General features: G+C 48.8%; 1 protein-coding gene across 2 annotated transcripts in view; it reads left to right on the forward strand.

Annotated features, from left to right (window-relative positions):
- Positions 1 to 2,235: 2,235 nt before the first annotated feature.
- The window catches only part of LOC134028780 (SPRY domain-containing SOCS box protein 4-like), a 31,572-nt gene continuing 12,190 nt past the window's right edge, over positions 2,236 to 21,617 (forward strand). Inside the window, exons 1-2 of one of the 2 annotated variants that reach the window (XM_062472582.1) lie at positions 2,236 to 2,658; positions 13,763 to 13,843. The gene's annotated coding sequence lies outside the window, so the exon portion shown is untranslated. The remainder of the gene's footprint in view (positions 2,659 to 13,762; positions 13,844 to 21,617) is intronic. The other variant, XM_062472583.1, reaches the window with a different exon arrangement.

Genomic DNA, 21,617 nt, shown 5'->3' on the forward strand with positions numbered 1-21,617 from the left:
GTGTGCAGCAAACACATGCAATGTGCCAACAAGAAATTGGTGAACTGATGCATTGTTGACGCATGCCAACAAATCCATAAACAGTGGAAGAGAAGATGGGGAATGGGCTATCTGTGCGCATAAGGAGAGAGAGAGAATTCTGTAATTGTATGGAATCAAATCACAATGGAAACTAGAGAGGGTACAATTTCTGGGGAAATTGTAGGGTGTGCTTGCTTTCGTCGGTTGCACAGGGGTCCGTTTTTGAATGACATTTTTACAACTGATATTTCTGTATATTTTATATAAAAATGCATACTTATTATTTATAAAGATTACATAGATTTAAAAGCTTCTTTTTTGCTGCTCATTTACAACTGAAAATACGAGTGAAGTGTAGAATGAAATAGATGTCTTCTCATTTCCCCTGCAAGAGGCAGCCTCATCATTGAATCAAAACGAATAAATATGGCAGACCGGTCTAAAAATTGACCTAATCTCTATGACTTAAACGTCATTTTAAGTTTTTCCCTTCTCATGATATTTTCAGGCATTTAGCCTACTCATTGCATTCATTCATTAATAAAGAACCCCCTTTGAAGATTATTCTACGACGTTACCCGGCAGTAGAAGATGGAATCGCGATTCAAACAGTACCATCTGCTAACTGAAAATATGCCCCCCAAAACGTAAATAAGCTTGACATTTATTTAGTGGAAAATCGCTCATTCATAAAAAGCTCACTGGTAGCGATCATTGTCAGTAACAACGCCAAGTGCGATATAGCCCTGTGTGGAGAAGCTTCCCCGGTAAATTGTACTACTACAGTACAGTACTAGACTACTGCTGTGTTCGTCTTGGTAGCGATTGCGTTGGTTGAATTGGATTTAACGTTCCGTTGTACGGTTTAGGCTGAAATTAATTATTTTCATGAACAGATGGACAACGTTTAGGCTGTGGCAATGAAGTTCAGGTTAGTAGTTAGATAGACTTTTGATTTAAGTAAGGGGAGTGCCGAACATGTTCTGTTGCCGTTTGACTTTCTAAACAGCTGTGTAGATGTTGTTGTAGTGTCTCGCGTAGGCTACAGCGTTGCAGTGAGCTACACTGGTTTGAAACGACAGGTAATGATAATTTGCCCCACAAATCGTTTACTTGTAATCTAATGTCATAATAAATCCTACAACGAAAACGTATTTGTGAGGAATGTTTATTTTAACGATTGAAAACAGATGCATCATAGACCACTGTTATGTGTTGCCCGGGCAACAGAGGCTAATGTCATGATGCTAATACTTCAGTGAAATAGTAAACTACTGTTTCCGAAAGTAGATGTACTTCCTTAATAATATCAGCTTATATTGTACATTACACATCACAATTGTGTGTCATATCACAAAGTAAAATTAGTAAATAGTTATCACCCTGGCCTCTTTGCTTGTGGCGTTTCTGCAGCTGCCTTGCAGTAAAGTAGTTAGCTTAGCTAGCTGCTAAACTAATGTTCTGCTAGAGGTAGTCACGCGAGTTTTCGTGACGTTAGTGACGTCAGTGACTGTGGCTAGCAAATTAGCCACCGTTAGCTTCACTTTTCGCCACAAAAACTTAACCTAAGCCTAAACCATGCAACGGAACGTAAATCCCAATACAAGCAACTCAATCGGTACCAAGACGAAACTTTTGACACCTAGGTTGTCTATCTAGGCCAAATATTGACTGAGTTTTAGGGGGGATAAAAGAATAATAAAAATAATAATATATATGTGAGAGAACAAAGGTTGTGCCCTTGCCGAAGGCAAAGCACACCCAAAAAACTAAATACAGTTCTGTAACTCACTCAAGTGCCACAACCACTGTGTTGCTGGACAAAAATAACAATGAACACAACTATCTTTTTGACAATTAACTTACAGATGGACTAATGTTATATGCTAATTGACTAACCTGGGACCCATGTAGGTATGACTTAATGTTAACAATGCATTATTATATTATAGGCTATGTCAAGGTTATAGACTGTATAGAGATCATAGACTATAAGACTGTTTAGTATTTACAGGCCATGGGTATTTGTCCATACATTTTGCTTTGTTTTTTTTGGAAAGAAGAAACGATAACATTGGTTTACAAAACACCTTCGGGCCTGGCAACATGCTTTATCTATAGTTCCTACAAGTAGACCATTTTCTCTCGCGCTCCCTCCAAGGTAACCTAGACTGCCTCATCAGCCCCAAAGGTGTCAGTGTTGCGAGCAAATGGTTTTTATGCGATCGCGTCGCTCAGGGAAAGAGACAGACTTTAGGACGGCAGAAGGGGGTAGCGGTGGAAGTGCCCTGCCATCACCTATTCCTGATCCTATCCTCCAGCTACGTGGCCAATCAGCGTGTGTCAGGGACACATGAACGGTGATTTTCACGGAATGCCTCGCGGAACAAAGAAGCCGCCCGTCGCGAATTCTCGCCTTCGTCTTTAGATTGAGTTTGGCACAGTTTGCGTGTGATTTTCGTTGCGTAGGTTTGCAGTTAGATAGTGAAACCAAAAGAGAAGATTAGACGAAATTAAAAGTACAGCGGTTTTGTTTTGCTCAAGACCCCGGGAGGAAAGTTGGCGTCGTGAGAGCTTTGTCGTTCGCTCATCTCGAGTCGAGGCGAGGCTTTCTCTGCTACATTGTTACGTTGGAACGTAAGTTAAACGCCCGTTTTACTTAATTCATCGTCAATAAACATGCCTTAATCAGAAATATTTGACACATGTTTGGTACTTTAGCTTTCAGCAAACTTGGCAGTGTTTACAACTTTGTTGCTTTGTGTTGCGTCTAATGTGGTGTTGTTATGACTCTCTGACAAAGCGCAGTAGCTTCGCCCAAGCCAGGACAGGAGAAAGCTAATTTAGGAGTTTGTGAAAACATACTGAAATCAAACTACATTGGCTCGGAGAATGGGCCGTAACTTGCGTGAGTAGCACATTTATTTTGTAAATATATTTTTTTATTCGTGATTCAATTTTCAGCGGCTACGTGATCAAATATAACACAACACCTTGCCAATGGCTTTATAGCATGCGACCTAATTGCCCCTATAGGCTCTAACATTATAGCCCAGGCTAGCCTGCAGAGTGCAGACATTACATTTATATCTCAAAATACTGATGGCTGAAGGCTCATCTAGCGAAAGGCCTTTTATATATTTTTATCTGGAAACTTTTAGACTGCATGGCTATTAGCTTTTAATATTAGGCTATGTGGAGTGTTGTTGAGAATTTAGTTGAGCCTTGTTACAATTGAACTGTTTCTTAGCCTGTTCTCTCAATTGACTGTATCAGATAAGTGAGGACAGGTGTGCAAACAGTGACGGTGGGTGGTTTGGCCGAATGAACTCTTATGTCCTGTAGTGAATTATTAGAAGTTTCCTTGTCGTTTAAAGGTTAAATGCTCTATTCCCTGGCGTATCATGTTGCCTATAACCGCGCCATCTGCCGTGCCCTCCCGGGCACCGGTAGGCCTAGGCTACTGTCCAGATCAAGTGTTGTATGACGGATTCTCCGTGGGCGGAGCGGCAGCAGATGGATGAACGAGGAGCTAATTAACTATTTGCTTGCCTGTATTTCTATTATACCCTTGTGGAGTTAGTGATATTTTCTCATTATACCGTCGCTTAATCTTCTAGGCTAACTTTTTTAGAAAACATCGTTTCTCATTTTTATGGCATTTGACCGTTTAATACGCCCTTACAATAGACACACACGCCTATTCAGAGTTATCCATGGTAACCCCCCAGGTGTCGTCAGTGTCCACCACAATCGAAATCACCATGGTTACCCTGGGGGAAACCATTGTCTCACACTGTCCAAGTCGCCACCATCTGGGATTCAAACCCGTGACAAGCGACCTAGGTGGTGAGGCCATCCTCGGTGTTTGCAAACAAAAGGTTTTTCATAATCAGAGGATGCTCCCCCAATACACTCCAACTGAAGTATGTCAGTCATTATGTGAAGATGACATTTAGAATCTCTAATCATTGGTGTTTGTAAAACCTCTTGAATAAGAAAACAAGGGAGGAAATCATTTATGTAATTGGCTCAACTTAAGCTCCCCACAGAGTGAGTGGGCATCAGGTCTTTGAAATAATTTTGATGGAACACTCCATTTCCCACTGTGCACTGCTGCATTGAGGGCAGCGTTTAGGCTTAACATCTGAAGTTTTTAGAGGTTTGGTAGAACTAGTTGTGATGTTTGCTCACTACTCTCACATAGCATAACATGGGAGTGTGACATGCTATAATGTTCACAGTTTTCTGAAGGAATAATCCCATTCTTGCAACATCTAACCCTCTAAACGAAGTGCTTTTCTTGCACTTATTTCTTTTTTAATACCCCACTTATTTAGGTGTGTGCTTTTAAATCCACTTTAAATCTAGTTTTGATAACGTTAAGTGATGAATCGGATGTTCTGCCTCACGGAGCACCAGTGGCATTTCTACAACTCCAGCCTATCAGAGGAGAGCCACAGTAGGCAAGGAAAGCCCCTTGTGGATGAAAGCGATGGCTCCTCTCTCCTGAATGTTATTGTCGCCAAGGAAAAGTTGATTGTGTGAGATTCCGGAGAGACCAGTCAGAGACGGAAGTCGCAGGGGTTCTTTTTCACTCGCTTTGATGATGCGCTTATTGCCATGACAACTCGCTGGCTGGGATATTTGGTTAATTTATTGGGACAAATGAGGTTGCAAATGATCGCCGTGTCACCGGGGCCCTGTGCCGAGCAGCAATCAGTCTCACTGACAGCTGGGGGTGACACAAGGTGTATAATCATCTTTCCCCTTCTCTCCATTGTTCTCTCTCTCTGTCCATCCTGTTCTCTGCCACTCTCTCCACCTTTTTTTATTTTATTATGATCACTTTTCTAATCATTCACCCATATTTCTGCACTAGTCTCTCCCTCATTAACCCATAAAAATGTATATTAGCAGGATTCATGTCTGATGTGGATAAATCTCTGAATGACTTGACTTTGATTCACCTTGTTAAAGGACTCCCAGGTGTACCAGGCTGAGAGTGGATCCACCCTCCTCCTCTCTTTCAGGTGTAGTCGGACAGGAACGGTGCTTTCGCTAACAAAGTCTTATCAGAACACCACAACTCGTGTCACTTCCCAGGACACAGGTTGGGGTGGGTGGGAGAAAAGTGTCCTGGCAGGCAGGCTGCATTCACAGACTCCCCTCTCTCTCTGTCTGCCTGTCTGCTCGTGACAGAGGTGATGAATGCATTTCATCTCTGCACACGCACTGACACTGCTGCGTCAGCCAGCAATCTCCCAGTCGTGACACACATCCACTCCCTCTTGCCTGCGTCTGGCCCGCTCAGATGCTGTCTTGCGGTTGTATAAGTACCCCTGCACATACACGTGTGCATACTCACTCTCTCCCTCCCCCCCCCCCCTCTCTCTCTCTCTGTCTCTGTGTCTCTCTCTCTCTGTGTCTCTGTCTCTGTGTATGCCTCCATTGTTGGTATCAGTCACACTCCTATGCCTGCTCCTCCTCCTCTCACACATTTTTTTTCTTTCAGTTTCAATCTCGTTCTATCACACACATACCCTCCACCCTGTGTCAGTGGGGAGGCGTGTTGCCACAGTGCATGCTGCTGACTCAGTAGAATGTTAATGTTTTGGAATCCAATTAATGGTACTCTGGCAGGGCCCTGTGCTGGGGCTTAAGGGACAGCAGGTCAGTTTAAAGGGCCACCGGCATCCTTCTGTTCCCAATGTGTAATAGAATCTAATAGCACCGGCCATTCAAATCAATGGAATCGCTGTCTCCCTCTTTACTGATCTTCCCATGCTAGCTTACTGCTGGCATTTAAACCATAGTGATGGATTTCACGGTGCCAGTTTCAAGTGTGTGGCCTGATCTACCAGATATAACGCTCAAGTATAACTCATGCAGTCATAAGAGTTTGGACATTTTAGAAGACTAGGCATTTGCATGCATTTGTTTCTGCATTTTATTACCCTGCCACTGCGTTTCCCCTCTATGCAAACGAGAGATATGGTATACAGTGGGTCTAAGATAAGCAAGTTGTGCATGTAGCCTTTTGTTTTAGAGGACCGCCAATCAAGGCTATACTTCTTTTACAGAAGCATCCAAGCTCCCGTACCTGTTCGGTCCCCGACGGCCATTTTGTACCAGAGCATTCACCCCGCATCTGCACTCGCAGACCGTTTTACCGCCGCCGCATTCTTACATTTAAATCCCGCCATCCCACCTCCGTCGCCTTTTCTCTTTTCACCGCAGAAGTGCATCCGCGTCTCTCCGATGCTGGGCGTGGGGGGAGCGGGGGAGCGGGGGGCAGCGGGCTCTGCCTGGTGCGCATCAGCGTTCCAGTAGGGGCTGGCTGCAGCAGACAGGGTGTGAGTGAACCTCTGGTTGTTAGAGTGATATGTGATCCTGTGCAGAGCGGCGGTGATGGAGACCCGGGCCCACAGGCCCCCCTGTTTACTTGATGGATGTTCTCCTCCATGGAGCGGCTGCAGCCCACTGACTAGACCCATCTATTCATCTGTGCCTGAGTTGTGGGCGAGGGACGGAGGCAGAGAGATGAAAGGGCGGAGAGGAGCTCTTGAGACGGAACACGTGTCCAGGCTCATGCATGCATGGATGTTGAGGTTATAGTCCCTGTACATCCGAGCCTTAAACATGTCTGTGAAAAGGCTTGTTTATACTCGACGGTCGACATGGAACCTTGCTGTGTTTTGCTGAAATGTGGTGGCCTGTTACTTACTGACACTCCTGGTCCGCTGTGTTCTATAATAATGATGTCATGTGTTTTTTATCTAGCAGAAGCTTTTCGCCAAAGCAACATATGGGGGTGGGGTGGGGGGTGTTGAACTGCAGCGTCTTGATCAGCAGTCAAATTCTGTAACCGCTGAGCTGTACCCCCCACGTTCTCAAAGGAGTTGAGAGGAGTTTCAGACTTGCAGTGCCCCTCGATATAGTGTGTGTGTTTGCACGTAGGCACATGCATCTTTGTTAGTGTATCAACTTGTCTCTGTGATGTTGATCGCGATCCAGCCAACGGTGTGGTCCGTGTTCACCACCACTCTGTAACTGAAGCAGAGACACGAGACAGGAGACAGGACAGGACAGGACATGCAAAATCCCTATCAGAGGGATTTTGCATGAGTCTGGAGAAACAGACCTGCGGGAGCACACTAGAGAAAAAAAAATGGAAGAGAGAGATTGCGGGATATGGGAAAGCGGGCAGAGATGGAGCGAGCGGCATGGAGTGGGAGACATTGAGCTGGCGGGGGGACGGGGTAGAAAAGAGGACGGATATTTCTCAACAGGATTGGAGAGCGGGCAGAGAGGGAGGGAAAAGGGGCCGAGTTGATGCGCTGAAAGAAAAAGGGGTTGAAAGTGAAAGGGCTTTAATAAACTGTAGCTGTGTGATATCCTTTCAAGTGTAAGAGGTCTACTAGGAGCTAATAGAGAAGCACGGTCGCATGAGGGCGGCAGGCAGACTGGAATGGATTGCTAGCATTGTGTGAGAAATGCACTCGCTTTAAAAAAAATAAAAATAAAAAATAAATAAAAAATCTTGTCACGTATGGTGAACTGGTTGAGGTGCAATGTCGTTGGGCATATCTGCCCTGTATATAGCGCCTGTCTCTTGTTGTCTGTCCATCATTGTATATATCAATATTTGTACACTGATCGTAATCTTTTTCATCCGACGGGGTCAAGAGGCCCCTCTGCATCAGTCATAAATCACACATCTGGGAACAGGATGTATTCCTCTCTTCTCCTCTCTGTTGTTCCATCACTAGCATGCAAAACACTGTACCAAAGCACAGGGTCAGACCAAGGGCACACACACACACACACACCGGGGAGGGGAGATCAGAACCCTGCTCATCCCTCCTGGCCTGCTCTGTAGCGGTGTGTTTGAACAAAGTTCAGATAGGGGGAAGTGATACACATCCTTTGCTGGCGGAAAGAGGAATAGAGGTCGATCGGCCAGGCAGACAGGGGCCATGGTGTGGACTCACAGACCAGGGTGCTGAGGTCAGACCCTCGGGGGGGGGGGGGGGGGTGGACAGACGGACGAACAGACAGACGGACATCACGGCCCGTTATTCTCCCGTTGCCAGGCAGCGCTACCCTCAGTCGAACCCTTCCCAGCAGGTGTGACCAGGCTGTCAGTTTCAGAGCACGGTTCACCCCGATGAGTCGCTTCTCTAAAGCCCAAAGGAACAGAGCTCAGTGAGGCTAACACACACACAAACAAACACACACAAACGCACACACAAATCCTTGAGTTTGAAGTCAATAGCAGGGCACCACCGGGATTAGTAATGCAGAGATGGAAAATGTTCTCTTTGGACCTGGCTGGGCCTGAGAACAACCCCCCCCCCCCCTGCCCTCACACACACACACACACACACAGCAATAGGCGTTCCAGTTTCATTCGATCTCTGTGTAAGCCGTTGTTAGTCGTCCAGTCACAGCATGAATAATTGAATTGTGTGTTCAGTGATCTGCCTGTACAGAGTGTCATTGCCACTGCCCTCCTGCTGACCAGCTCCTGACTGCTCCGCTGTCCTGTGGGTCTCCCCCCAGACTCCCCCCCCCATTTTCAGCCAAGACCAAGGGGTTTACTTTCTACCAATTCTATTAATGATTAGTTTAGTGCAGGGGGGGGGGGGGGCAGGGGGGGGGCAGTGACATCTCCATGGAGTTTGTCCAAGTTCTGTGACGCAGACCGAGCTAGGGGCAGGGAGGGAGGGCGGGCAGATCAAAGGAATGCAAGATGGGACGGATATTCGTCACGCAACGTTTAATTTCTTCTCCCTCAGTTGTTACTGGTTTGAATTTTTAATTAGGGAGCCAGTCAAAGGCACCAGCTGAGCGACCCATAAATTATATAACTTCCAAAGACACTTCTCAGTAGCTAATGACGTTCTTTTCCTCTCCCCTGGGCGAGCTACTGAGCCGAGGACCGCTGGGCCAACTTTACCACGTCAAGCTCATTTAGCTGCCAAAGTGACATGGCGCTTCTGAACTGCGAACATGCTGTCCAATTAGGCTCCGTGTCATCAAATTCACATCCAGTGGCCTACATACAGTGTGTTTTGCAAAATACTCCGACTCGTGGTGGACATTTGATGTCGCCAACAGAGGGAATTAAAAAGCGTCCCAAGTTCCAGCGTCATACGTCTTGGTGAAACATGTCTCGAGGTCGACTTTTTAGAACAAACCCTGTAGGTGGACCAGACAGGCGATTGATAGTTTTTTTTGCTGTTCTACTTTTTCCTGTATAAAGTCTGACCATAAAGCAGGCTTCAATGTGACAAACGATCCCTGGCCCCGGCTCTTTGATGGCCATGGGCCTGAGGAAGCCAGGTCAGACTTTCAGCCATATTGATTACACCTCGGGTCCACTGAAAGGGGTATTCGGAGCCATCACAGTATTGGTTTACACTAATCCAGTCACTCTAAATCTGCAGGCAGTACGGAAAGGAGACCATGCTCTCTTCCTGCCTACCTATCTGCTGTGTAAGTCTTAATGAATAATTCAAGTCTTGTTTTTTGGGGGGTTTCTTTCAAGTCTCTTAAAAAAGAAAAGAAAAAAAGAAAGGGGATTGTATCTCCTCGAGACTACAAACCTAATAACGGCTAAGGGGAATTGATTCCTGAGCCACAGCAATGAGGTACAAGTTGGTGAAGACAGTTTAAAGAGCAGACTTATGAGACGAGTCCCATACACATGCTGTCTGAGAAGCATGCCCCCGGGGTGTACCCGTGCTTCCCGACAAAGCCGCCGGGCCGATGATGCCGTCATGTCGACGCACACACAGCCTCCCTCATTATCTTGGCATCGTCTTTGTTAGTTCACGATTAACCAAAACTCTGTCTCTCCCCGGAGCTTCTCCTAATGGAGCTCTTGAGTGCTGCAAATGAGCCTCCAGCCGAGAACAGGAAGTAACCTTGTGAGTAGCACAAGAGCCACAGGAGTGGCGGTCTTCTGTGACACGGGGTCAGTCAGGTGGTACACATTGTTCAGCCCAGGTGGAACACAAGTAGGCTGGAGTGGCCTACCTCAGGTGACCTCGCTCCCTTCCCCTGAAGGCTTCCCTGTGTTCGCCAATGGCTTTAGACTTGTGTGGCTTGGCAGACTAACACAGTCTTCACTGTGCAGTAGCAAATGACTGCAGCTAAAACCAGCAGTACTGCCCCTGCTGCTTGACATGCCTCTGGTGTTGTGCATTAATGAACCCCCCTCCCTCCAAAAAGAAACTGCTTTTTGTGTGTTCTCTGGTAGGCCTATTATTTTAGGCAGCCATAAGCCACCGTCATGTACCAGACCAGTGGTTGGGGCTCTGTGCATTTGAGATGTTTCTGTGTTGTTCTTATTTTTAGTCCCCTCTCCCCCAGTCTTCTGCGCACACTGTCTGCATCCGGTGGTATTTTTGGAGCTAATTTACTGTCTCTCTCTCTGGGAAGGGGAATAGAAGGAGGGAGAGGGGGAGGGGGTGGCGGGAGGAGGGAGAGGAGATGACCTAGGGCTTGCGACTGGTGATTTATCTGCATGCTTTGCAGCGACGTGCTTCTTTTTCCTCTGCAATGTAATACTGGTGCCCACGGACACACTGTTCAGCTCTGGATTGTGTACCAGCCAGCCTTTAAGGGACAATCCGCTGCATTAGCAACCGAGGAACCCAGAGGGAAGGAGGGAGAGAGAAGGGGGGGGGGGGGGGCAAGAGTAAAAGGAGAGTGAGGTAGGGAGGGGTGTCTTTCACCCATAGTATCTCACATAAATGACTACCCCCCACTCCTCACCCCCAAATCTGTATTCCCCCCCTTGCACGGTCAATAAATATGACAAATTGTAAACCCCCCCTCAAACACCCGCACCTCCATACCAAGCACGGTAAATTCTGCTTTCCCAAATGCATTGGATTTTAATTGGAGTAGTGTTCATTCACAGTGCAGTGATTGTCTTTTTAATTTGCAACCAATATAAAAATGATGAGGTGACACATCCTTTTCACATGCTGTTTGGGGGAATTTTATCCATGTCAGATCTTTTGACATTTCTTAGACATCTTTTGTGCTCTGTGATTGCAGTGAGAATACATTGCCTTGCTGTACTGTAGCAAGGCACATTAGAGTTAGTCAGTAGCAGGGGAATATGACTTAAGTTGTTATGTCAATAAAAGTAATTATAAAGGCAAGGTTTGCTGTGGGGGGGCTGTGTTGCTGCGATGGCAGCAGTGCAGTTTCATTTGTCCGTTTTGAACCATTTAAAGTCGCCATGTACACAGTAGCTTTTGAAATTAGTCATGTCAGGGTCACAGCAACCTCTGTGTGTGTGTGTGTGTGTGTGTGTGTGTGTGGAGGGGTGTGTGTTTGAAATGAACTAGACAAAGCACAGAGGAGGCTTCACAGTGAACCGTTCCATCCTGCATCTCTCATCTTACCCCAAGTGCATGTGTGTGTTTCTGTTTTTGCACGTGCAAGAGAGCGTGTCCTTGTTTGTACCTGCCTCCAGGGTCAGATGAGTTTGAGGAGAGGACCGGCCCCACTCAATCTACCACCACCACCAGCTCTAATCACTGGATCAGTCACGGTGCTCCTACCCTGGGGCAAGGGCACCAAGCACCCCTCCCCCCTTCCAGGCAGATCTCCCATCGCTGCAATCCACCGAGCATTCCACACTTAAATGAAGAAGAACAATCTAATTAAATGTGGATTCAGTAGTAATAGACATATCCAGAACGGAGTCCCCAGGCTTATCTCCTCCTATCACAGCCATCTTTGACGCAGTGATGTAGATTCCAAAACAACAATCCATTAATCAGGGCTTATGGTATCTGTCGCCATGGCAACTTTAGCACGTATGATACAGGGCTTGAAGATGAGGATTCTTGAAAGGTTATCGATTTTTTTTTTTTTTTCTACAAAGCAACCGTGTAGCTATATGAACTGCTGTGTGGTTCCAGTAATGGCTGTTTAGTGGTACACGTCAGTATTCAAGTGAAACTTGGTATGGGTGAGGTTGGTCTGTCAGGGGCAAGTGCATGTGAACACTGATCTGGTTTTGGTAACAACCTTCAGCTGCCCCTTTACAACATCCACTTCCACCCCTACACCCTTTCCCCATACTGTGCCTCCTTACACTTTTGTAACCGTTAACTCTTTATACAATTGAACTACATAGCAATTCCTTATTGGCTACAATGTTGTTGCTATGTGTATTGCTATGTAGCAGTTGCACGGTAGTTCATGTAACCGTCATGTAAAGTGTTGCCAAGGAGGCTACTGCTGGTTCCATTGTGCCAGAGACTCCTTTACGAGCGTTAAGTTATACAACCTCCTATTGACAGCTAGACTGTTTAACAGCCTTGCATTCAATAGTCCTCCCACGCACTGAAGTTTATTTGTATTTTTTTAGCACCCTATAGCCACCCGTCAGTTTCTTCCCCATACCTGATCCTCGGTGTAATAGCCGGCAAGCAGAGCAAAGAGGTAGCAGAGAACTGGGATGGATTAATCAGGCCTGATGTCTCATCCTCTCTAATTTCATCAAATTGCCCGAGTTCCGCCCGGCAACATCTGGAGATGCAGCAGGTGGATAAACTCCTGTTGAAACTACCTAAGGAGGGGGGTGGGGTTGGCGGGCAGCTGTCTGATTGGTGCTGGGTACTTTAGACACGCATGCCAGATGGAGGTTTGAGAGGGGCAACCTCAGGTATCTTTACCGGGTGCTCATGCCTGGGAGTTACTGGGCTTGTGAGGACAGTAACCTGGAGCCCTTCTTAGTTGGTGGGCAGTGAGGTTGTCTAACTACCGTGTGTGTGTGTGTGCCTGTACTCTCATTCTGCTTTCCAGTCGTGAGGGGACATGCAGCTGGAGAGGCTGTTATGCGCAAGATAAGAAGAGATTACACAGATTACACAAAGTGAAGTCTGGGAGTGAGTGTGTGTGTGTGTAAACGTGCCTCCCCAGGCATTAGAAATGTAGTACATCAGGGCGGCCCACGGAATCGTTTAATCACTTCCTCTCCGGCCCGATGGCCAATTTAGGCGGCAAACGACAGGCAGTGCTCTACTACGTGGCTGGTTAATGTTTGAAGAGGGGCTCGCCTGAAAATTTCATGAACATTAAGTTTGCAACGCCTCATGAATGCTTCATGAGGAGAGGTCCCCCCTTTCTCTCTTCTTTTTGTCCTTCTTTCTCCTCTGTCTCGCTCTTCCTCCCCATCTGTGCCTTCTTTCCCTTGCTCTCATCCTCTCATCCCATCTCTCTCACCCTCGCTCTCTCTCTCTCACCCTCGCTCTCACCATCTCTCAACCTCGCTCTCTCTCCCCTCCCCCCCTCTCTCTCTCTGTCTAGGGTTACTCCCAGGTTCAGTGTGGTTGAACCGTTCCCCACCTCAAACAGACTGCACTGTGCTCGTGGCATTTTGGAATCAGGTGTAACCCGGCCGCCACAATACAACTTTGAAACGTCTTGGTTGCCCAAAGTTGGTGCCCTGTGTTCTTGCCAAGGAATGTGCCTTTCTTGTGACTTGAAAGCCGACTCAGCCCTGGATTCTGGATCTTTTATTATGGATCGAGGCTGCTCGAGTCTGTTCACTGTGTTGGAACCTTCCTGTCCTTCACCTCCCAGCCGCCCTGCCGCCAACCCAGCTCTCTACCCTACATTCAAATGTAGGGCCGCTTGCCGTTTATTCTTAGAATCCTCCTCCACTCTCCGGTCTTGTGACAGGTTCCCTCCTTTTGTCTTTCTCCAGGAGGTGGGCAGAGCGTGTGACCCTTTGGCTGTGCCGACATGAGGTTCTCCCCAGACCTGTAGGCCCCGCATGGAGTAACAGGTGAGACCCTGACCTCTCCTCCTCCTCGCCCTACCTGCCTACCAACACACCCTCTTTCACCATCATCACCACCACCACCATCATCATCCATCATCATCATCATCATCATCCTCACAGGATCAGTGCTGGACTGTTAGTGGTCCCTCTAACACCAACCCCTGCCTTGAACAGAGAGATCAGTTCTAGGAAGGCGGACTCCATTGGGTTTAGACACGGGGACACTCGCGTCACCCCAGGCAGGACTGACGACGTGCACACGGGCTCAACAGATCCCTGTGGTTCAGGCCTGGCATAGAGCAGCCATCGAGCCATCATTACACGCATACCTCCAGATGGATTTAAACCCACAACTATATACTGACTCCATGCAACACTATTCAAGTTCACCAGCCCCTGGGGGACCTGGGATATTAGATATATTATCTTGTGTACCGCAATAATTGTGTACTTTCAGCCATCTTATGATTGTTGGTGGGCTAATAATGGAGTCATTTGAACCATTGGCCCCATTTCTATGAGCCAGGGTGGGACACCTGATCCAAGTGCTGGGCTGGGTTACCTGCTGGCCTGGTGGAACCAGATCCTGCTAAATATTTCATCAGGACTGAGCCTCAAACCAGCTGAGAGGCTCTTCAGACCCCAAGAGAGGTCAGGTTTCAATCTAGCAACTGTAGGTCACACGCACACAAACACACACACACACACACACACACGTTCCCGCAGGGAGACGCATGTACCCGTGTGTGTGTGTGCATGCCATTTACAAATACACCTCAGGGAGAAAAGCATCCTCATTCACTCTCTCGCGAGCACACACAGTGAAGCTAGGCTAGACTAAACCACCAGTGTAGATAGTAGAATGGCTTGTGTTTGTTCAGCTTGGTGCTGTAGGCATGTTGTGCTTCAGCCCACGTACAGATGGGGAACCTCGCCTTTTGGCATCCTCTCTCTCTCAACCGTCACCGTCCAGTAAAACCTGCTTCTCAGCCTTTTACTTCTTTGATGTCTGAACAAAGCTGTGGATTTTGCAGGACCAGAATAGCCAACTGTCGATAAAATATTGATTCGATGCAAGGTAGTAGTCATTTGAGATGTATTTTTGTTGGTCTTTGGCAATTGAGCTGTTCATTTCGACTTCAGGCTTTCTAAAGTGACGCCGCAGGGAATCACAAGGAGCCAGACTAAAGAGCATTCCTATGAAACAACTTTTCACCTCGACGGACCCCATGACTCATTCTTCTCGCATTGACGCGCAATAGCGTGCGTGCATGCAAATCCAAACCCCAAAATACCTGTCGGGCTTCCAGTGGAACGACTTCTGCCAACCTTGAATGTGAACAAGCAGCCGCCTTCCTGGACCAGTCAGTGCAGCCAAGGGGGACCGCAAGAGCTGCAAAGCTTTTAGCGCCTGGATCCCAACCAGTGGGCCTGACCCCCCCCCCCCCCACCCCTTCCCCACGCCTGGTATGGAACATCCTCAGCAGCGGATCCTCCGTCTCCTTACCAACGCCTCTGGGGCCGGGAACAGTCCCCTCCACTTAACACCTCCAACACGGAGGGGAGGGGGGGGGGGGGTGACCAGAATAAGTCCAGCCTCATTACCCCGTGGTCGAGTATCTAGATTTAGAGGTGTGGACCTAAACTTTGCTCACAGAAGTGCTATCCTTTTGTAGGTTGAGGACGAGAGAGAAAGATCTGGGGGGGGGTCTATTGAAAAAGGGGAGGACATATGAATCCTGACTCATTGATCAGGATTTTTCCCCTGAATAACGAGTGTGTTGGCTGTGCCGCTGAATAATATCAATGACTCATTAGTCATCCGTCCCCTGGTAGAAGAGGTGCGTGTGTCGCACCGGGGTGCGAGGTGCCAAGGGCTCATCCCAAGGTCCCCATTGGCTCATCTGCCACTTAGGACCACAGCCTGTTATTGACCAGCCAGGCAAAAGCTTTCATTCTTCACCACAGCCAAGGGATCAGTCTCCGCTCTATTGTACGTGTGTACGTCTTGATGCAGGGAAGAAAAGGCGCAAGATGTAGGTGGTTGTTTTTGAGGGAGGGAGGGAGGGGGGGGGGGTAGAAGGTTTCCATAACGCTCAGCAGTTTATTTGTGCTCAAGAACGAACATACAGATACACTCCCGCACACCTCGCTCACACACTCTCTCTCTCCAATCGTCCTAACCATTTTTTTTTCTTTTCTTTATTGTTTTGACCTCTGGCTGATCTCGTGTCTCATGTCCTTCAGCCTGACTGCCTTGTTCCTTTTCATCCTTTTGTCTTCTGAGCGTGGTCTCATTTGTGCACAAGGCCTTTTCTATGTGCAGAGGTGAATGGGAGCTACTGTGGCCTCAAACATGCAAAGCCTGTTTTATCGCTCACACACACACACACACACACACACACACACACACACACACATATTCTCCCCCTTGATATCTCATTTGTCTTAATGAGAAAGTTTGTTTTGAGCGCACCGGGTACCAAATGTTGGCAAAATGGACTCACGCCACACACACACGGGGCGCTGGCCCCGGGCTGAGTGTCAGCGTGTGTGTCACAGGACGGCAGGCTGTGCTGTGACACGGGGCTGTGTGACGGGGCAGTCCGGAGGGACCTGCCGTGCTGCTGCTCTCTGCTGCTCCAGAGGTCACCAGACCCCCTCTCCATGTCATGGTCACCACACTGCCCAGCATGTCAACACAAGGCCGCAGGAAGGCAAAGTCAGCGTGTGTGTGTGGGGGGGTGGGTGGGTGCCTAGTTTGGCCTTTTGCATTTGAAAGCTCAATTTCTCGTTGAGTAAAGCCTTACCTTTACTTTGCATCCCATATCCTTCTGCTTAGCTGCCAATGCGCGCACACACGCAATCGGCCATGCTTCGTGATCGCCAGATACGACTCTTCTCCAGCCTGGATGATTCGGACACACCAGATTGAGAAAGAGTGTCAAGTGATTCTGTGTGAGAGAGAGAGAGAGAGCGCGTGCGAAGTGAACGCGTGTGTGCCGCTGACTGCTGAGTTGGTGGGAGGGCTTTTCTTGGGTCTCCCAGGGGAGACGAGATGAGAGAAGACAGAGCAGCAGTGAGAAGGCTGATGGGCGAAGAGGAGAGGGGGATGGGCGGGAGAGACTGGCGGGAAGGTAGAGAACGGGGGCTGTTTGTTGTTGAACTGAACCCAGGATTACAGACAACAGACAGAGCATGGTCGTGTACTCAACAGCTGAACGCACACACACACACACATACACATGTAAATTTGGACTGGCGAGTGGGAGACGTGTTATTGTGTGTGTGTGTGTTTTGGAGAGAGTCACTCGCTGCACTGCATGTTCTAGGCCTTCTGTCGAGACAGAGAGACAGAGAGACAGAGAGACAGAGAGACAGAGAGACAGAGAGACAGAGAGACAGAGAGACAGAGAGACAGAGAGACAGAGAGACAGAGAGACAGACAGAGAGACAGAGGATTGATGGAATTGGTTTGAGGAGGAGACTTCTCCCCTCCTTATTTCTCACTCCTCTTCCTACAACATTTACTCTGCTATCCCTTCATGGCTCCCTCAATGTCTTGCCCCCCCCCCTCCATCCTTTATCAACATCTCCATGTGAGGAAAGGAGAGAGGGAAGGCTAGAGGAGCTGGTTTGAGAGGAGAGCTGTTATGGATAACGTGAGGTACTGTTTCCATCCTCGTTCTCCACGCCTCCCTAGTTTCTCTCCTGTAGCACACAGGGGGAGGGAGGGAGCGAGAGACAGGGAGAGATTGAGAGTGGGTGGTTTTGTAATCCTTGGGAAAGACTTGCCTCAGTAGCCTTGTGCTCAGCCCTCCCCCTTCCTTTCTTCCACACTCTTCCTTCCTCGTTCTATCCCTCCCAACCTCCCTCCATTCTTACTCACGATTAGCCTCCCTCCTCCTATCCCTCCCTCCCTCCATCGTCTGTTTTCCTGCTGGGAACTGAGGCAAGGCTGTTTCCTCACTGGCGTCAGGGAAGGCACTTGCTGACACACACCTACACACACACACATACACATACACACCCTCCCGCTGTCTCACTCGTATACTTTGTTGAGAGCACGCTCAGACACAGCTGTTTTGGAACCTGCGTTTCTGTTGGGCTTTGGCGTGAGAGAGCGAGGTGGTACACCCAGAGACCACTCCTGTATGGTAAGAGTTCCAGCCGTACCTCTTCCACCTCTCCCCCTCACTCTTTTATTTTCCTCCCCTCCACCTATCCCCACCTCTATCCTACACCTCACCTCTGTCCTTTCTCCTAGTTTCCTCTTGTGGAAGTGTATTTCGCTGGCATGCTCTTGGAGCTTTGTGTATCTGGAGATGTAATTTTGTGTGCAGGTTTGCATCCTACGTCACCCTAACCGATTGCCACATGTTCCTGCCTCGACTGCCCAACTCTGCCATACCAGTGGGCACATGACATGCATCATGGGAAAACGAGTGACGTTGGAAGCCCTGTTATTAGCCGGGTGTCTCCAACGTCCTCTATGGGAAGGTCGCCCTTCTCCTCTCCCGGATGAGATCAGCAGGCTGCAGAGTGTACCCACCCACCTCAGTGTTTACTCTCAACATACAGATGCGTCAGTCTGCCTCGCGAGATAGCGAAAGCGACGTTCGGGCCTGCTCTGTGGTCCGTGTACATGAACCAGTCAGACAGAAGGAACTGCTGCCAGGTTCCTGCTCTCAACAGGAAGTCGTTGGCCTGGTTCCCTGTCGCGTTTCGAGAAGTCTGCCTTTGGCTTGACCTTCTTGAGAGCACCATTCTGGGTCTCTTGATTAACAGGTCGGTATCTGCCTATGCTTTAGTCTCCAGGGTGAACATGGGTCCAGTCCTCAATCACATCTCCCAAGCGTCACCACCACAGCCCGGTATTGTGTCGTCATTAGCTTATTGTCACACACGTCAGTAGTAATACTAAGTACACCTTCTCTGCCAGTTGCTCGCATCTCACAGGGAGGTTCTCCCCCCTCTGCGCTCCCCTCTGATGTTAGCTAGAGGGGCCTGGGGTCTAATAGGAGTCCTATTGATCTGACTGGCAGTCGATGGCCCGTGACAGTGACAACAGCAGAATGTAATGGGAATCCATTTCCAGTGAGCGAGGGCCGTGTGACGGACGCCTTACCCGGAGCTGTGTAGAGAACACGGGGGGGGGGGGGTGGTTTTAGTTATTTTGGGTGTTTGTGTGATAAACATGGATGCCATTCCCAGCTCGCGCAGATCATGACCTCGCTGCGATCCGTGTCACCTGCACGTCCCACGCCTTCCTCGCCTCAGGGTTTAGTCCTCTGCACGCGGGCCGTGTGCCTACGTGTGGTTATGTGGAGATGGGTCTTGTGACCATGTGATCTGAAGTGACAGACACCCCACATGATCACACAGTTCCTGGACACCAGCATGCTGGTGTCTCTCCAAGGCTCAAAGGAGCGTGTGATATTGTGGCTGTTTTGACACCCTGTTAGATGTGCTAGACGTCTTTAACCGTGGCTTTCTGCTGGCCTGCCCCCGCGGCACACGGCTCACCCACCATCCCTGTCTGGGAGCGGGACTTTCTTGTCCTCTTAGGCTCTCTCTCTTGCTGGCTCTCTGTCTCTCTCGCTCTCTCTCTCTCTCGCTGGCTCTGTGTCTCTCGCTGACTCTCTTGTTCTCTCTCTCTCTCTCTCTCTCTCTCTCTCTCTCTCTCTCTCTCTCTCTCTCTCTCTCTCTCTCTCGCTCTCTCTCGCTCTCTCTCGCTCTCTCTCTCTCGCTCTCTCTCGCTCTCTCTCGCTCTCTCTCGCTCTCTCTCGCTCTCTCTCGCTCTCTCTCGCTCTCTCTCGCTCTCTCTCGCTCTCTCTCGCTCTCTCTCGCTCTCTCTCGCGCTCTCTCTCGCTCTCTCTCGCTCTCTCTCGCTCTCTCTCGCTCTCTCTCGCTCTCTCTCGCTCTCTCTCGCTCTCTCTCGCTCTCTCTCGCGCTCTCGCTCGCTCTCGCTCGCTCTCTCTCTCGCTCTCTCTCTCGCTCTCTCTCTCGCTCTCTCGCTCTCTCTCTCGCTCTCTCTCTCGCTGGCTCTGTGTCTCTCGCTGACTCTCTTGTTCGCTCTCGCTCTCTCTCTCTCTCTCTCTCTCTCTCTCTCTCTCTCTCTCTCTCTCTCTCTCTCTCTCTCTCTCTCTCTCTCTCTCTCTCTCTCTCTCTCTCTCTCTCTATCTCTCTCTATCTCTCTCTCTCTCTCTCTCTCTCTCTCTCTCTTGCTGGCTCTCTCCCCCTTCCCCCCTCCTGTTCTCTCGCTGTAACTCTTCACACACTCCATCAGCCACTTCCTCTGCCTGAGTGTCCCCTTCAGCCCTCCTCAGCCTCCCCCTGCTACCTTCACCCTTGTCCCTCCGCCCCTCCTCCACCCACCCTGCCTTCTCTCCAGTCATTCATGCAGTCTTTCATGCCCAGTTCTGGTTTTGGGAGGGAGTGGGGTTGGGTGGGCGGAGAGGGCATGAATGATCAGAGAGGAAACACCAGATGGTATGTGTGCTTGGTGTCCTCTGAGAGGGAAGGACACACATATAAACACACACACATACACACACACTGCTCTGTGCTTACCCCATGGCCACAATAGGGGTGGTCACAGGGGTCGGACGCTGGAACTCACAGACCGATGATGGCAAAGTCAGTCCTGAGCTAATGCATGTGCCAAAACTCCAGAAACGCACATTTGGAGGATTGTGATCCCAGCTGTGTGTGTGTACACGTTTCTGTTTGGCTGTGATGAGGCTTCACACATCCTGGTATGTCCCTGAGATCAGCAGTAGAGTCATTGTCACCGTGATTCCATGTGGCACATTTCCACATCATCAGTTCTCTCCCCCACCCCCCCTCCCACATCCACTCGTCTACCATTTGTCAACTAATTGCCGGTCCCCGGAAGCCTTCAGACAGCAATGAAACGAATCCCAACACCAGACTCATTAAGAGACACCGGCTACTCCAGTTAGAATTTATTTGTCTGTGTGTATTTATGTGTGTGTGTGTGTGTGTGTGTGTGTGTGTGTGTGTGTGTGTGTGTGTGTGTGTGTGTGTGTATGGGGGGGGGATTCTCTCTCCCTACACAGACGCACTTATTGGACACACACACACACAGCCTATGAATATCACAGCACCAGTGTGAGCACAGAGAGCCTGTGTCCCTCAGTATATCATCATGCCTTGTGATAAATAGTCCCCCTTCATGTTTGCTCAAATGGGCTTTGTGAGTCATTTCCAGACATGTAAACGAATAAATATGGAAATGGGAGGACCTGGTGTTGGGAGCTGTGGGAGGCAGGACGAGATGCACCAAAGGTTTGATGATTGATCAGTGTGTGGACAAGAGGGTGTGTACACACAATCCCCCCCCCCCACACCCCCCCCCCCCTCCCCAGCTAGCCAGTGGTTCTCTGTGTTCTCTGGTAAACAGCCATGGAGGCCTTTTCCTAAAATGTTCTGGGAGGAGTGGCAGAGCCAGCTGTTATTGGAACAGGAGATTTGGAGCAGCTGGGCCGTGTGTCGCACAGGGCGGAAACACAGTGCGGATGTGGTCATTTATTCATGGGAAATGTAGGCAGAGCCTCCCACTCAAGGCTTCTGTTATTTTGGTCCAGGTCTTTGATGATAACGTTGACTGGGAATGTTTCAGTGAAATCTGTTGTCAAAGGACGTGGAATATATAATTACGGACAAATTAAGGCGGAAAGGTTATTGTGACTCTTGTTATTTTAAAACCAACACAAATGCATATTTATGTATTAAATACTCGTATGTCTCGTAA

The sequence above is a fragment of the Osmerus eperlanus genome, chromosome 11, assembly GCF_963692335.1.
Source record: "Osmerus eperlanus chromosome 11, fOsmEpe2.1, whole genome shotgun sequence".
Taxonomy (NCBI): domain Eukaryota; kingdom Metazoa; phylum Chordata; class Actinopteri; order Osmeriformes; family Osmeridae; genus Osmerus; species Osmerus eperlanus.